We start from the raw sequence: 12,112 nt of genomic DNA, 5'->3' as shown, positions 1-12,112 counted from the left end.
CCGAATATGGTACAAACTTGTACCATATTCGGATGAAAAATGTACCACATTCGTTCCGAATATGATACACACTCATCATCGTAATCATCATCATCATCATCATCGTTATCTCATCATCATCATCATCATCATCATCATCGTTATCTCATCATCATCATCATCATCATCATCATCATCATCATCATCATCACATCAATTATCAACACCCCAATGATCATCATCGTTGTTATCTTTACCAACACCACCATCATCATCACCATCAAAACCAACATCATCATATCCATTATCATGATCGTAATGGTGATCACAAAAGTTTTTTTTGTGATGATAATGACAGCGATGTTTTCGGTCGATAATGAGGATGTTGTGATGATGATGACGACGATGAGAATATCATCATCATCATCGGCCAATAAACATCGCCATCATCATCATCACAAATATTTTGTTATCATCATCATCATTATCATCATCGTCGGCCGATAAACATCGCCGTCATCATCATCTAAAAACTTATCATCATCATTATAACCATCATCATCGTCCGATAAACATTGCTGTCATCATCATCCCAAAACGTTTGTTATCATCATCATCATCATCATTATCATCATCATCATCATCATCACCACAATCATCAAACCCCAATCATCATAACCACTGTCATCATCATCACCACCACCATCATCATCACAATTTTTTTACCATCATCATCATCACAAATGTTTTGTCATCATCATCATCACATATTCATTTTACATTTTGTATTTTATAATTTGTTTCATTCAAGAGATTCAACAAACTTGTACTTTTTTCATTTATTGGTATACTGACAGGATTTTTCAAAGTAATATTGAAGAACATAGAACAGCATTTAAATTTTAATCCAACTGTAGCATTTTGACAAGACATAATATACATATATACATTCATTTTAGTAGCAGCCAAAATATCCCAAATGTGCTTCGTAAAAAGTTACCAGTAAATGAGCAAATGACAACACATTTCCGGTAGAAGAACATAATCATCAATCACAAAAATAACATAACAGGTTTCCAAACACCGATATACATGTATATTTCACCTGTAATGTCTGTACATGACATCTATGATATCATACCAACCGATTCCACTAACACGCAAACGCAGCCATGCGTTTGCCCATTTTGGCCCCTTGATGATTTCTTTTATTGCCGAAATAAGACCGCTGTTTCTGCCCGCTCTTGTTAATAGGAAACGAACGCTAACAGGATTTCTGTTACTAGTATCTAGTCCAATATCCGGCCGAATGTAAATTCTAGGTGTTTGCAAACTCATTGACCTTATTAAATCTCTAAAGGGTTTGCCGACCTTCGCCAACACAAACTGGATTGACGGGTTTGATTGTATGCAGAACTTAAAAATTTCAACTTGAATGTGAAGTGGTAACATCAGAAATGGAAAAGTCGTTCGCTTCTGTGCCCTCCTATTGTTTATCATATCTTGAAGCTCTTTCAGGGCTGAACACACAGAGACGTCACCGTTGTCGCCAGAGTCACCGTTGTCGCCGGAGTCACCGTTGTCGCCAGACGCAGCGTTGTCGCCGGAGTCACCGTTGTCGCCGGAGTCACCGTTGTCGCTGGAGTCACCGTTGTCGCCGGAGTCACCGTTGTCGCAAGAGTCACCGTTGTCGCCAGACGCAGCGTTGTCGCCAGATGCAGTGTTGTCGCCAGACGCAGCGTTGTCGCCGGAGTCACCGTTGTCGCCAGACGCAGCGTTGTCGCCGGAGTCACCGTTGTCGCCGGAGTCACCGTTGTCGCTGGAGTCACCGTTGTCGCCGGAGTCACCGTTGTCGCAAGAGTCACCGTTGTCGCCAGACGCAGCGTTGTCGCCAGATGCAGTGTTGTCGCCAGACGCAGCGGTGTCGCCGGAGTCACCGTTGTCGCCAGAGTCACCGTTGTCGCCAGACGCAGCGTTGTCGCCTGACGCAGCGTTGTCGCCAGACGCAGCGCTGTCGCCAGAGTCACCGTTGTCATACGACTGTTCTAAGCGTGATATTATGTCCTTGTACACGCGTTGATTGATACGGATACTAACGTAATGCATGCCAAATCCTTCTGGGAAATACCCCAATGCAATTGTTCCAACATCACCATCGAACTTTCCATCTGCTGACACAATTGATGAGTGTTCTAGTCCTCGGGTAGAAACTACCAGGCACTGCAAATTATATTCTCTCATAAGTGCAATGAGCGTGAGGTTGTCGCCGTATGTCCCATTCTTAGACATATTCTTAACGTATTCATCAAATGTTTCATCATAGACAAAAGTTTCATAGAAATATCTGTTTTCTACAATGTGATGGACTGCTTCCTTACGTAAAGCATCTACGTCTTTGTATATACCAATTTTACCAAGTTGATGCGATATAGCAGCAAATTGACAATTTCCATCCGGATTTGGGTCCATGGCAATATTCACCCCATCCAACAACTGCAGATTTTCATGGTGTGTTAACACATGATAGTACTTAGTTCTGTGATTTTGTTTCTCTGAGCGGTTCTGTTTTAATGAATGTTTTTTAATTTTTCGTTGTTTCTCTAACGCAACAGTTAGGCTAGTCATGTTTTCGACCCCAACCGATTTGCTTACGAATCCAAGTTCGGGTTTGTTCGGTACTTGAAATGACACGATATAAACACCATTTCGTTTTACTTTTTCTACCTTGCCTTCGATAACATATCTTTTGGTTGGCACCCTGGATTTTCGAAAGGGATAGCGAATTAATACTGTCTCTCCTACTTTGTACTTGCTTGGGGAAGTTGCGTTTTTCAACAGCGACCTGTAAGCCTTTTTATTTGCTCGCCGTATGGTTTTCTTTATTTCACGAGAACTATGACGTTCTTTGGTAAAAACATGACTTCTTCCGTAGTAGGCTTCAAAGGGCGTGAGACCCCCAAGAACTCGTTTGAAACTTGTGTTTATGGCATAGGCTAAATCTTGAAGCCCTTCGACCCAGTTAAATCCACGTTTACTTTTTGTTGCAAATAGAATCTTGGCCTTTATAACACTGTTTGACCTTTCACACTTGCCCTGTGATTGAGGATGATACGGCCTACTATTGATCATTTTGATGTTGTACTTGTTCAACAAAAGTTTCATACTAGGGCCTTTAAATTCCAGTCCGTTGTCACATTGGATGATGTCAGGGGCAAGGTTAACCATCAACACGTCCTCTAATGCCTTTGCAACTTCACGCGAACTCTTCGTTTTCAGGGGTTTTGGCATAACGTACCTAGAATAAACGTCCACGACTTGTAGAATATAACTGTATGTGGACCCCTTGTAGCTAACACTTTGATTTTTCATGTTAATTATGTCAATCTGCCATCTTTTGCCTGGTTCCTCTTCTGTAATTGTCTTTGGCTTTGGCTTGTTTGTAAATCTCGGATACTTCTCATGGTAATACTTGCTATTGTACAGTATTTCAAGGATAGCTTGTTCCGAGAACCCCGTGTAATTTACTTTCAGTTTGTTGTAAATAACCCTTGCTCCACATCCTTTGTTTTCCATGAACATCTTCTCAACAAATCTAGGAAGATCTTCTTTCACAAGGACTTGCTTTCCGCCACACAATAAAGAACCCCGGTCACCAAGCTCGAAGTCCTTACGTTTTCTAATCATGGCCAAACAATTATTCTCTTCAGGTGTCCGTTTCTTCACAGGGACATCGAACGATCCGTTTAAACATCTGACAATAATGTCGTACTTCGACCTGGGCAAGCACCCTAATTGCTTCCTTTTTCTCCTAATTGCTTCCTTCATCTGAAATAATATAATAAGTTATTATACATTTATACTTCATTAGTTAATAGAGCTTGTATTGAACACCGCGTGTCGAAAACGAATGTCTCACGACATGAGCTGAGCTAAAATCACTCGTCTGATAGCTCCGCTAAAATTTACAATCCGAACTTCCGGGCAATATGCGCAATGAAAGTAGCAAGTACTTCATGTAAAGTTTCATTGAAATCCAACCGAATTCAAATTCAGGGGAAAAATAGCGGGCAAACTTATGGCGGTCAACGGACAAACGGTCTGTAGAAACCAATGCTACGTGGATGGAAGGGATATAAAGAAGGGGCCCTGGGGGCCTAGGTCGCTCACCAGAAGTCACGACTAGGCAGGGTTCGAAGGTCAAAGACCTATAAACTCCATAAAATTTAAAATGTTCAAATCTACAGATTACAGGAGCTCGATCTGATTTTGGTGGAAAATACACTTTCGAAAAAATGACTGTAGCTTAAATATTTTAGCAGTTTAGGAGTTACGCACCCGGAAGGAATGCCACGGACAATTGGATAGACGGACGGACAACTGCAAATGCACTCTGAGGGGGGGGGGGTGGCATAAAACATAAAAATCAATGCATGTTAAAACATCAAGGCATATTAAGACAACTGAAAATTAAAATTATGTACAGTACTTACTGTCAAGAATTCTTTTGAAGTTTGAAGAAAGTTTGGATTTCAATTCTTTCTAGTCGAAAATCACAACTTTTCTTGCCGACCGCCAAGTCAAATATGGTTACTGACTTCTGAGTAAGACTCGTGTGCAAAATTCCCGCCTTTTTAAAGCGGCACGTTATCAAAGAAAAAATCGGAAACTTCAAAGCTTTGTCGGCTTCTCAGCAATATGACGTCGGAACGACAAATCAACTTTACAAAGTAATGTTTAGGAATACAGTCACACCTGTCTAAAGCAGCCAGTCAAACATCCTTATTTTTGGAGAGATATATTCATTTAAAAGAGCTCAAAATCTCTTAAATCGGATTTTGGTGAAAATACACTTTCGAAAAAAAAAGTTTTAAAAATTTGAAAATTGCTATTAATGATCTCCACGAAAGTATCTGGCCCGCCCGGGAATCGAACCCAGGCCGCCTGCGTGCCAATCTGACGCGCAACCGACTGAGCTAGCCGGCGAAACAGTTACACAACCAGCAAAATCCATGTAAAGTGTGGTTAGGTTAGCTGTTTCTGTTACTGCTAGTTACGACGACGACGACGACGACGACGACGACGACGATGATGATGATGATGATGATGATGATGATGATGATGATACTTTTGTCACTTCCAATATTAGGTTAATACAATGTATTTGAGTTTGAAAAAAAGTTTACACATCGGCAGACTATTTCATTTATTAAGAAATACATAATTTATGTACCATATACGTAGGCCATTTTCATTTTTATGAGTTTTTTTGGTATGTACCAAATACGTTTTGGCGAGCATAGAAAAACTTATTCCAACCGAATATGGTACAATGTTTGTACCATATTCGGTCGAAAATTGTACCATCTTCGGTCCGAGTATGGTACATTTGTACCATATTCGGCCGAATATGGTACAAATGTACCATATTCGTTTTTGTACCAAATACGGTCCGACAGGGGTGCGTTGGGTGCGTTCGCAACCAATCTTTTTGGACGAGTAAAACATTGTACTCTAAGTTGCACCCAGCTTTATTGGACGCAAAAACGGAAATTTATTTTTTCCAGGAACCCAGTGAGTCTTCGTATTTAAGCGTTAAAATAATGTTTTATTCAATATGCAAACGACAGGTCTCCATAAAATTAATTTTTCCAAGATAGGTGTGATTTTTATTTAAATGTTTTAACCATAGAATTCTTGAAATCATTAGAAGTTGTGAGAGCAAAATATGAGAAGATCTAAGAAGCCGGTCCGCGCAAAATGGAATTGGAATCTTTGTTACAAATAGATATTTGTTTTCTGTATAATGCAAAATTATTAACCTTGCACTCTAATCCGTATACACTCGATACTTATTCATACATATTTTATACTAAATGATTGTTTTGTAACTTTTGTAATCGTTATTAATGTCTGTTAAAGCTATAAATGTAATATATATCATAACAAAATTGTGAAGCCTACTTATTGTTGGTTGAAATCCAAGTCCAATAACCTTTTTGACAATTATCTAAAAGGGGTATTCAACTACGACCCGAATCCCCACGATTTGTCCCGATTTTTAATATTTTGAGATCGGGGACATTCTTAGCTCAATCGGCAAAGGTCCTAACTCATTCGTCACTAGTCGGCGACCGATTCCTGCAACTCGTGAGCTCCCGAAAAATCGTGGCCAGATTTTAAACGTGTTTAAAATTTCGCCAAGACCTCCAAGATTGAATTTAATCGCAGTTGACTCTTAACAGCGTCGTAGTGCGTTCTTGGGCGTCGTAATGGAATCGTAGGTAATTCGGGACTCACTCGGGAAGTCGGTGATCACGTGATCGAATCAGGTACGACTTTGTCAAGACTCTCACGAGTTCACCCCGAGTGAGTTGCGAGCCCGCTAAGATTCCCGCGATTTAGTTAAGAAACAGTGACGATTTTCGGAAAATGGGTGTGGCATATAAACAGAGCATCTCGGTTGTTTCAGTCATTCAGTTGTTAGGACTTTGTGTGAATAAAATGGCAAAAAAGACAAGGGGAGGGGGAAGAAATGAACACATACAATCAAAGAAGAAAACGCAGAAAGTCCTCCGAAAGGAGCAACACCGCCTTCTCAGGATTTTGAAGATCGAGATGTGGAACTCGATGTTTGAGATTCGGAGACCTGTGGTGCAACCGGTGAAGGCACGGTGACACTGACTGGAGATTCAGTGATCGATGCTTCTACTGATGAGTATCCGAATACTTCTTCGCGATCAAAGAGAGTGATTGAAGATTCGGATTCCGTTTTTGATGATGGTGCCGATAATGAACTGCAAGGTCCTTCACAACCCAACAACAAGAAGGTCAGGGTCGTAGCCAAGCTCACGGACGATGAACAAGTGAACGTGGCACTCTTCTTAGAAAGAAATGATTTTATCTACAACAAGAGGCGAAATGACCACACCTTTGTGTCGAAAAAGAATAAGGCGTGGGAAGAATTAGCTAAGGAAATGGAAGGGGATGTGAAGGTACTAACCACCTTTTTTGAGAGCATACGCACCCAGATTGGATAACTCAGGCGGAAGAAAAGTGGACATGCATCTGTTTTGATGACAGACCGCCAGCAGTGGATGTGGAGACGATTCCAGTTCCTTGTGCCTCACATCGGACAGGTCAACCGCCGCACAGTTCAGAGCTTCCGGAATGACTTTGCCACAAGCCAGTGAGAGGGTTCTCAGGACGATGATTCTCAGGCGGTGCCAGAGGGGCCTCAACTAAGTTCCGATGAGCCCCGATAAGTGTCAATGTCGAAAGAAGCCAAGGCGAAAGGGACCGAAATCCTGGACAAGGAACTTCAAAGCAGTAAAGTTCGTCAGGAAAAACTGTTGCAGTTATTGCAAACGCCTGCTGTGCCACAGGTTCCCCATCCCGAGAGATTAAAGTTCGCTGAATACCTTGGACATGCGTTTCAGAACCTCCCGATATTTATATACCGTGATGTTCAGAAGTCAATGTTCGAACTTATGTATAACGCTGAGAAACAGGCAGATATGGAATCAAGAATGTCTGTACCGGCACCATCTAACATTCCCCCGCAACAATATCAGCAGTGGCAACCAGATCCCTCGTAGTGGCCGTCTCAGCCTGTAGCTCCAGCTCGTTCGGTTTGGCACTCCCACGAACCAGCTTGGGTCGAAAAACAGTTCCCATGATACGCCTATTCTCCAAGTCAACAGGAACTGTCTCGTCAGATGTCTTTGCAGACCTTCACTTACGCCGGAATGGTGCCTTCTGTCGGTAGAAAGCAGCGCCAAAGATCTCTGGTGCCTCTGGGTCTCAGGAAGACGGTTCATTTAGCTTGTCTGCTTATATGATGAACAGTGATCCGACAGCAGATGACGTTCAGGCCACAGAGACGACTTCAAATGCTTCCGATTGACTTACACTGAGTTTCGTGTCAGACTGTACTCTTAAAGTTGTGTTGGAACTGTTATCTTTGACTGTTTGCTATGTTTGCTTTCATGTGTAAAGCTGATTGCTTCAAGTTATTTTTATGCTTGGTATAATAATTGAGAAAGATATTAACTAATTTAATATAAATCACCATAAACGTTCGATTGATTTGATTGGCAATTCTGTATTTTGTTCATATTTAATATAAAACAGAATAAAACGTTGTGCGTCATGCGGAAGTTGCCTTCACAATTCGTTAGAAATAAGAATATTTCCACATTAAGTAGGAAGGTAGGTAGGTAGGTAGGTAGGTACGTAGGTAGGTACGTAGGTCCATAGGTACGTAGGTAGGTAAGTAGGTAGGTAGGTAGGTACGTAGGTACGAAGCTAGGTACGTATGTTTGTAGGTAGGTACGCATGTACGTAGGTAGGTAGGTAGGTACGTACGCAGGTACGTAGATAGGTACGTAGATACGTATCTACGTAGGTACGCAGGTACATAGGTAGGTACGTAGGTATGTAGGTACGTAGGTACCTAGATAATGCGGGAGTGAAGGAGGGAGGCAGGCAGACAGAAAGGTAGGCGGGGCGGGCGGGAGGGAGGTGTAGGTACGTAGGTAAGTACGTACAGGTAGGTAGGCAGGCAGGCAGGCAAAATTGTATTTTTATACACACCACATTCTAATACGAAGCGACTATACCTCCATCTAGACAATCACATCGTCGATTTGGTACCAACAAATGCAAGACGAAGTACAGTGGTATCGACTGGTATTGACGAAATGGACACGATTAACACGCACGTAATAAGATCTAAACATTTATTGTTTGAAGCTTTTCCAGAGTTGAGACATTGTCAAATGCAGTTTGGGATATGCAAAAGATCAACAGTAAGAACACTCTATTTTTAACCATAGTGTGTCATGTTACCATCAAAATACAAGTATTATCATTTAGTTATCATTTACACCGGCAAGTCTCTCTTGCCACGGAACAGAACCTGCTTCGATGTTGAAATAGGCGTTAAGGTATTCCATCATCACTTTTCCTTCTCGATTGTCTTTGTTGCCCACGTGCGGCTGTGGTATCTCCTCCAACTCTAGACGTGTCCTCCAGGCACCAGAGATGATATTGTGGTTCTCATCCTCCCGGTCCGCGTCTGCAATGTCAATGGTAGGGAATCTGATTCTCAGAAAATTGTGAAGAACAACTCCTGTTTCAACAAGTAACTGCACCTTGTTCCATGGTACCCAGGAAGCACCTCCATCTGTTTGCCAGTATTCTAAAGCCATTCTCTACAACACGTCTGCCTCTGGACAATCTGTAGTTGGTCACCATCATGTCATTGTCCAGACCCCTCCGGCCATAAGGTTTCATTAGAAATGTCCTCAAGGGAAATGCATCGTCCCCAAGAATGAAATATGGTGTGTTGTTGTCATCATTTGGCAGGGGATCGCTGTCAGGGAAGTTGATGGTGCCGTCATCAATGCTCTCTTTCAGTTCTGATGCACCATAAAGTTATGCGTCGGATTGATGACCCTCTCCGCCAGTATCTATCCAAATAAATTTATAATTCGCATCCACTAGTGCCAAAAGCACAACAGAAAAGAAACCTTTGTAATTATAGAACACACTGCCCGATTTTGGCGGTTTCTTAATGGCAAAGAGTTTTCCATCCAATGCCCCAAGGGCATGGAGAACATTCCACCTTTCTTGAAACTGCTATGCAATGATCTTCCAGTCTTCCTTCGTCCTTGGAAGCGGCATGACCTCGCCTTTCAGCTCTTGTATTATTGCCTGACAAACGTCCTGCACACACCATACCACGGAAGAGTAGCCACATCTGCAATTGTACTGTAGAGTTTTATAACTATCTCCTGTTGCAAGATGTCTAATGGTCAACGCCAACCTGATTCCGGCCTCTAATGGTTTCCTAATATGTGTGGTCTTCCTCTGGATGTACGGAGTTATCCTGTTGAGTAGCTCATTAACTGGTCATAATGTCCATATTCTAGCCTTCTAGTCGGTGTAAGCCATGGTCTAACCCACCAACTAGGTGCCGCTCGCCTTCTGCTCCTTCATTTCGTTCCTCTTGCCATCAACACTTGGTGTTGATGTTCAAGCTCTAGTGCAAATACTACAGCTGCTCTTTGTCGAACTTCCATTTTTGATTTGGCGCCAAAAAAGGAACGGAGGCCTTCTTACACATGTACATGTACACAGAAGAATGTAGATCACACTGTAAAGAATGATCAATATCAATATATATTGGCGCCGAATTCATGGGTGCGTTCGGTGAGGTCCTAGCATAATCGTGACCGATCTGCATCGTTCGTAGTACAGTCGCAGTAGATTCTTACACATCGGAGTGAAGTCGCGACCCTATTCGCAAGACTTCAACCTAACTCCACGATTCGTCGTGACTCAATCGTAGCAGTGTCGTAACTGAATCGTAGACTGACACGAGTCTTCCTGATTTAAAAAATGTGATAAATCGCGGCGAAACGTGGGCTTGTTTTCGTAGTGGAATAGGGCCATAAATGGCTGGAAAAACAATTTGATTAACTTGAAAAAAAAAAAAATCTTATAAAAAAGAAAATATATTCTAGATGCTTATTAATGGAAATCAGCTTCCGACAATTACTAAAATCAAAGGAAATTCTTCGAGTATTGCCGAAGACTAATGAGTCACTGGTTAATAAATTTGCATGATACCACGATTTATAACAATAACACATCGTGTACAGCATTTTCGACGGACTGCGTTATCTTTTTGTTATATCCCCGTACAACCATTTTCGGATCCCCTAAAGGGGTTTTCCAGCAAAAAATATCAGCTATGCTCAAGTCATGATAATTTTTTTTTTGAAGAAGAAAACAAATCATTGTTACAAAGCAATGTACCTTTTTATTTCTAGCAATGTACCTTTTTATTTCTAGTTTACCAACACTTAATGGCATCTGTTCTGCTCCACATACAGAACTTTCCACACTGTTTTAATTATGTCAAACTTCACACTAAGAATGTCCTACTCTTAAACAGTTGTTTCATGAATTTAAAACGTTATAATAATATATCCGATTGACGTTAACGTTTAATTCATCAACTGTGACGGATCTGGAGCATATAATGGGCAAATAAGTATATCTTTATTTCTTCAACGTCTTGGTATACATTGTTAAGGACTTTGAGACCATAGGGCCAGTAGTTTGAGGTTATAGGGTCTTAATGAAGCCCAAAGTGCTCGTATGTTTCTGAAATTCGTTTAGAAAACGATAACTTATTTGTTAAAAATAGTTATAAAAAATAAATAAAGTAACCAGTTATACTATTTTGATTTCTTTTTTGTATTGATGCAATTTAGAGCAGACCCAGTTTTGTTAATCAGTGTTTATTGTACAATACACAATTAGCACGTTTTGCGCAATGCTAGGCCTTTGGTACTATCCATAGTAGCAGACAAATAATTGTTTTGAAAAAAAGTCAAATATTTCCATTTAATAATTTTATCAAGATTCCAATAAATAAGGATATTTTATACAGTTCTTATTGTTGATTTCACATTCTATAAATTTGTGTTGCATATGTAAACAAAGTGTGTGCGCGCATAGTAGTGTCGGGTTACACACCGTATAAAATGATTCCCATGACTGATCGAAAAAGGTGTTTATTGAAAAACGTGGTGTGGCATACATGTATGTTGTATCATATTCATGTCGATCATGCACTGAGTATGGTCAATGAAAGCGAAATTTCATATAAAAATGCTCTATAACTTAAGTCTCTAAATACAGTAAAAAAAGTGACCAGAATGCAGGAGTTTACGTTTCAACATCCCCTCCCGCACATACTCCCTTCGCCACTTCGTTGCTCAATAACAATCGTCAATGGCAAAAATTCGCACCCCCTTTTTAAAACCCTGGCTGCGGGCCTGAAAGAAAAGAAAAAAAGCAAAGACAGAAAAGAAAAGAAAAACAACAGAATAATTATGAATAAGGATGAGTTGTATGAAGTGGGTAGAAAGCATACTGGACTTGTTATGAAAAATTAATGTGTTTCCATTTTTGTTCAAATAAATAAAGTGTATCATTGTTTAGGAATTTTTTTTTTCAATTTGAATTTTCAGTTTTAAATATTTGATAAAACTGTTCATTGAAGGTGTTATTTTTCCGTATTTCATGCTGAATATGAAATATTTCATTAATATAATTATGT

The sequence above is a fragment of the Dreissena polymorpha genome, chromosome 3, assembly GCF_020536995.1.
Source record: "Dreissena polymorpha isolate Duluth1 chromosome 3, UMN_Dpol_1.0, whole genome shotgun sequence".
Classification (NCBI taxonomy): Eukaryota; Metazoa; Mollusca; class Bivalvia; order Myida; family Dreissenidae; genus Dreissena; species Dreissena polymorpha.
This window is presented reverse-complemented; position numbering follows the sequence as displayed.